At 32.0% G+C, this 6,835-nt stretch overlaps 1 pseudogene; it reads left to right on the top strand.

Annotated features, from left to right (window-relative positions):
* The first annotated feature begins 266 nt into the window (after positions 1 to 266).
* On the top strand, positions 267 to 4,106 carry LOC128283572 (probable disease resistance protein At4g27220; annotated as a pseudogene).
* Positions 4,107 to 6,835: the final 2,729 nt, after the last annotated feature.

The raw sequence follows: 6,835 nt of genomic DNA, 5'->3' as shown, positions 1-6,835 counted from the left end.
ATATACGAAACATGAATACTTTAAAAGAAATAAAGAGTCAAATAACATAATTAAGCAAACTCGAACACCACCATTAACTTAAGAACTTGTATAATGTATTGTTTGTACATTTTATTTAGGTTTTTCTTGGTCACAAACATTAAAAAAAAAAAAAAAAATTCTGGCACAAAAAGCTTTTTGGCATGTAGAAGGCACGCTTGCCTTTTTCATTATCTTATGGTAAGTTGTAGTATTTGTTTAATAAATGCAAGAAATTTATTGCCTTGAGAATTGGATCCATTGTTGATCAGCCAGCTACAACGCATTAGTTTACCTAAGATTGGACCTCTTTGCCCCCATTATTGGACCACTGACTCAAAAAAAAAAAAAAAAAAAGGTTAACGAAGAACAATACTGAAGATTGTTGCTGGCATTGCTGATTTTCAACTGTTGTTAAGCAAAGGGTTTTCATTCCTTGTTTAGTTCGATCTCTTGAAGTGGAAAAGAAAGAGCTAGCCTCTACCATTTACAGCTTTATTCCAAGCCGTCAGATTCAGGTAAGGTTCAAGAGACTGCCCCTAACACACACGCTATACTCTGCTTTTTGTGCTGCCTTTGTTCTTCTAATATTACATCTAAAACCACCAAAAACTGTTACGACAAGTTGTTTTGATTCACATATATACACCCAGAGCTTATATGTTTTATCTATATCATTTAATGTAGTCATTTTATGTGGATCTCATATTATGTTAGTAAGTACTGCACTAATGTGTGTGTAATGAAAGATCTAGCAGTTGATGACTACATCAAATGGCTGGGGCCTATGGTGGCAATAACCAGAACTGTGGTGGGTTCCTGACCTCATGTTGAATTTTATTTGGAGGATTTACAAATTTTGGATATAGCTACAGGATTTAACCAGTTAAACAAGCTTAACTAGCTATCTTTGTATTATTATAACTATAGTTTGATTTTTTTAGAAAAATTCTTGAACTTGATCATCAATATGTTAAATTTGATGCAGCGAAAACTAGAGCTTTTTAATGGCTGAACTTGTTGGACCAATTCTTGATGTTTTTAAGTTCATTGGCAGTAAAGCTAGCAAATATCTGAAATACCAGCGGGAATTTGCTGAATATGTTGGGAATTTCAAACAAGCACAAGCTGACTTGCGTGCTAAGGAGGCGGATATTCAACAGCAATTGGAAGACGAGCATCACTTTGGGAAAAAGCCAAAGCAAGAAGTTGAAGGATGGATCAAGAAGGTAGAGGAAAAGCTTGCTCATGCTCAACATGTTGAAGACAAAGTTAGTAAAGGAAAATATCTCTTTCGTTCTTGTTGGGGAAACTTGTTGATGAATCGATTCAGGCAATGTAGGAAGTGCATGCTGAAGGTCATTTCCCCGGGAGCTTGCTAGTTAATGATCCTTCTACCATAGCGGTTAACCTACCTACAACAGAATTAGTAGGTGCAGCTAATGTTAGAGACGAAATTTATCAGTGTTTAATGGGAGATGATGTTGGAATGATTGGAGTGTGGGGGATGGGCGGAATTGGGAAAACAACCATTATGAAGGATGTCCATAATAGGTTGTTGAAAGAAAGAAAATTTAGAAAACTGATTTGGGTAACTGTATCCAAAGACTTGGATATTCCAAGGCTACAGAAGAACATAGCAAGTCAATTGGAAAGAAACTTGTCAGATGATGAAGATATAATCATCCGTGCAGGGAAGGTATCAGAAATGTTGAGAAGACAGGGGAGACATGTGCTGATATTGGATGATGTATGGGAAAGCTTTTCGCTTGAGGACGTCGGGATTCTTAAGCCAACATCAGAAAATGCAAATTAGTGTTGACAACACGTTCGGAAAGTATTGTTCGATCAATGGAGTTTAAGAAAGTTCAAGTGCCTTGTCTTCCTATAGAGGAGGCCATTAACTTATTTTTAAGCAAAGTTGGACACGACATGTTGCCTAATCCAACTTTAGAATCGTATATGAAACTTGTTGCGAGGGAATGTGATGGACTTCCTCTTGCAATTGTCACACTAGCTGGTTGTATGAGGGGAGTAATTGATCCTCGTGTGTGGGAAAATGCTGTAGATGAATTGAGAGGATACATCAGAAACATCTGCAATATGGAAGATAAGGTGCATGGATGCTTGAAATTCAGCTATGAGCGTCTTAAACAAAGAGACAGAGAATGTTTTTTGTATTGTGCATTATATCCTGAAGATTACAAAATCGGAAAAAATGAGTTAATTGAACATTGGATGGAAGAAGGGCTTATAGATGAAATGGAAAGTAGAAAATCAATGGAGAGTAGTGGTTATTCCATCTTGCAGAATCTTGAAGAAAATTGTTTGCTAGAAAGGGTTGAGAGGGATTATAAGAATAGTGTGCATATGCATGATGTTGTTAGGGATATGGCATTGCATATAACATGGAAAAGATTTATGGTAAAAGCTCGTATGCAGTTGAAAGAGTTACCAAACGGAGAAGAATGGAGTGGAGATTTGGAGAAGATTTCTTTAATGGACAATTTCATCTCAATAATTCCTCAAACTATGAAGTTTCCAAAATTTCCAAAACTCACAACATTGTTGCTTTCACTTAATTCATTGAAAGAAATCCCAGAATCTTTCTTTGAGCACTTCCCGAACCTTAAGATTCTTGATCTTTCTTATAACCCTTTTAAGAGTTTGCCTAACTCTATTTCTAGTTTAGAGAAACTCGAGGTATTGTTGCTTAATTATTGTTACTAATTAGAGAGTTTTCCTTCTGTATTGAAGCTTCAAGCTTTGAAGAAACTGAATCTTCGAAGTACTGCAATCAAAGAAATCCCTCAAGGTTTGGAAATGCTGGTGAATCTTAGATATCTCAATCTTGGATGTACCCGGCGCTTAAAAGAGATCCCTACTGGATTGTTGTCAAAATTATGTCGGCTTCAATATTTGGTAAGACATTCAAAATTAAAAAACACAGAAGAGGTGAGAGAATTGAACAAGTTGGAGTTTTTTGAAGGCTGGTTCAGTAACGTGGGTGACTTGAGCACGTTTGCAGCTCAGAGAAAAATGCTTTATGCATACTCCATTTTGGTGTGCCCCCGGAACAATGATATGTACTACACGGTAGTATTGAATTCTATGAAATTGGTCAAATTTGATGGTATTGAAATCAATTCCGGAGATGCAGTTGTACTTCCTTATGATATTGGGCAGTTACATCTAAGATGGTGTAAGGGTGTGAGAAGTTTAAACGATATTGGATTGAGGGATGCAACTGATCTGAAGAAAATTGTAGTTGAGACTTGTAATGAGTTGGAGGCTGTATTTTCATCCAAATGCCATCTGCTTCAAACACTCGAGTCTCTGATACTAGAACATTTACTAAATCTGAATGTCATAGTTGGAGCCGGTGTCCAAGAATCATCAGTAGGCACATTTTCCTCGCTTAAAGTGATTGCGATAGTGGACTGTCATAAAATAAAGAAACTGTTTGCAGCTGACTGGGTTCTACAGAACTTGGAAAATCTCAACGTTTCAAATTGTAGTAAATTGGAAGAAATAATAGCAGAACCCGAAGGAGAAGGAATGGGTACAAATAACGATTCCATCAAGTTCAATTTTCCCAAACTGACTTTAATTTTGTCCAATCTACCAAAATTGAAGGGCATTTGTAGTGAAAATGCAGTGATGGTTTGTAATTCTCTCCAAGCCATTGAAATAGATTACTGTCTCAAGGTAAAGCGGATTCCTCTCTATCTTCCACAGCTTGAATCTCCTTCTAATACTCTCCAGGAAATCTGCGTGTATCCAACAAACTGGTGGGAATCAGTGGAGTGGAAGCATCCTATTCTCAATGTTAAGAATGTTGTTCAACCTTTCCTCAAGTTCCGTAATCGCTACGAGGATTGGTTTGGAACCCGGTTGGAGCGCACAAGGTACGAATATAAATATTACTAGCTGCATGCATTTAAGGGAAGAATGAAGAGGAAGAGCAGGAGGTTGTGGTGTTGTTTGCTTTGCAATTCTAGAGGTGTCTTATATTCTTAACATCAGTTTAAAATAAGAATAAGATTCTCAACTACTATTCAATATTTAATTTTTAAATTTAGTTCTAACTTCAATTCATTTACTTTTATTTAGTCTAAGGACTGAAAATATTTAATTAACAGAAAATTATTTTTTTAGTAATTTAAACTTTTTAACATGTTTGATAATCTATAACAAAAGTCACTAGTTAAAATTTTTTTTTTACAGGAAAAATGTAGACACGAATGTGTAAATAGGGATCTACTTTTCACTTAATAAGGAAGAAATTCAATTGCTTTTTTATATTTTATTTTATACGAATTCATTTAAGACTATATTATCACTTATCAAATAGATTTTATAACTTAAATTTAACACTTAATTCCTTTTAATACTTATTTTTTAATACCTAAATATTACTCTCACTTGAACTCAAAAGTCTAAAACAAGAAGATTTAAGCAGAGTGTTGATGTACATCATTCCTTAAACACTTTGCTTAATTTTTCAAGTAACTATTTTGTCTTGGCCATATTTCCCACGATTTTTATATTTTCGTAAGCCAATCATGTTACTAATTAAGTAATAAATTTGTCTAGGTTTCAAATTGATCGATATAAAATTTAAGATTCATTCCCTATATTTATAATTATTTTCCCTTTCCTCCTTATACTGAATTTGTTCATTTATATAAAAAAAATCACAAAAAAGTAGAGGTGGTTCCGTTTAAAAAATAGAATTTATTTTTTTTTCAAACACTTTTTTAGGGCAGACTTTTGAGTATGGGCAGGTGACCTGATTCATTATCAAGTTACTTTATAATATTTGGCAATGCCAACAATGCTTGAAATTAGTTCTCCCAATGTCAGAGACATTTAGTAATTAATTTGTTTTCTAACTTCACCATTTATTTGCTTAATCTAATGGGATAAAAAAGTTGAATCAAGAATCGGTGGCAGTACCAGCTTGAAAATAGGGATTGAATCACTTGAACTATAAACTAATACAGATAAGTTGAACCAATTGAATTAGTTTTAATCATTATATATATAAAGATGATGTTTTTTTTCTTTTTACTAAATAAACGTAATAGATTTACTAACTATTGAACTAATAAGGATATCTACTTGAAAAAAAAAAATAAATTTAGGTATTATTTATGGTAAAAAATGTTTAAATACTAAAAAAATATTAAGACTATTTTATAAATAGACTTAATAGTTTTATAAATAGACTTAATAAATTTTAGTGAAATGACGTCAATCAAAATAACGTTAGAAGATTTGACCCATCAACAACCCCCACCCCCCTAAAGCCACTTTTACAGCTATTGGACTGCTGAGTATTGACTCAAAAAAGAGGAAGGTTGAGGAAGAACAGTACTGCATATTGTGAAGCTAAAAGGTTGTGAAGGAGGAGTAGGATAATCAATTGTGCAAATTAGATTTTATTGAAAATTAGGTCAAGGTTATAAATGAATTGCTTGATTACGGTGAACTTGAAACAAAACATCTTGGGACTGTCAAGTTCAAAAAAAATTGATAAATGATGGACATTTGTAACATGGAAATTAAGGAAGAGTGTTGAAAAGTGGCTAACCATGCTGCTGTGATAACTTGCAGCTTGTATGCATGCTGCTGCCCGTATGGTTGCTGCAATAATAAGATTTTTTGTTTAATTACATTGTAATTATTTTGGTTGAAAATGAACTTGATGTGTTAGGTAGATGAAAATATATATATATATATATATATATATTTATATATATATATGTATAATAATTTACAATCATTAATAAAAATTAAAATTGACTTCAACTAAAAACAAAAGGTAAAAACACATCAACACTCTATCTCAATTTTGATATTGAGTAAATTAGTCTTTCTAAAATAATTAGAATAATTTAATCTCTAAAATTTTGAAAGTGAGCAACTAAGGATGATTAAACATAAAATTAATATTTCCCACTAATTATACATAATTTTGATTGATATAATAATAAATTTAACCTTCAACATTTACATATTTTATCAATTTGGTCCTAATTCTAAAAAAAGTAATTTTTTAAGAAGAATCTAAAACATTCAAAAGGAATATATAACAAAATTTTAACTTCAAATATATAAATAGATAAAATATGTAGTGTTCAAAGTCTGCTTCAATTTGATATGAATATACGACAAATAAAATAGTAGAGTCTTTGCAAGTTGTCGTGTTCAAAGTCTACTTCAATTTTTTTTTTTTTTGCAAATTTTTGCAGTCCATGTCCATGGTCAATCCAAAGAACTCTAGTGGATTACCGGAAACTCCAAAGCCATAGATACAGATTAAAGGAAAAAAAAAGAAGAAGAAGAAGAATTTTTTTTACTAACTTAAAAACTCTGCTCTTTATCACATCAATTCAAAAATATAAAACTTTGGGACTTCTTTTTCGTCCAACTTATATTATTTTTTCTTACCACTACAAAATATCAGGTTTGTTCCTTAAATTTCCATGTTTTTCAATATTTTCTTCATGTTAGTTTTAGTTTATATTCATTGACTTTATTTTTAAAATAAAATTTGATCTGCTATAATTATGCTCTATGATCAGTTGTATATTCATTGAACTTTGGGAAACAAAGTAGATTAAAATTTTAAAATAACAATAAGATTCCCAATTAGTATTCAATATTTAAATTTAGACAACACAGTTGAAATGTTCAACTTTAGTTGAATTCATTCACTTTTATTTAGACTAAGTCCTGTTTGACTGAAAATTAAAATTTTTTGATAATCTACAATTAAAATTATTCGATTATTTTTTTTAAAAAAAAGTTA

Source organism: Gossypium arboreum, chromosome 11 (assembly GCF_025698485.1).
Source record: "Gossypium arboreum isolate Shixiya-1 chromosome 11, ASM2569848v2, whole genome shotgun sequence".
Lineage (NCBI taxonomy): Eukaryota > Viridiplantae > Streptophyta > Magnoliopsida > Malvales > Malvaceae > Gossypium > Gossypium arboreum.
The sequence above is the reverse complement of the archived record's forward strand: the minus strand, read 5'-3'. Positions and strand labels throughout refer to the sequence as shown.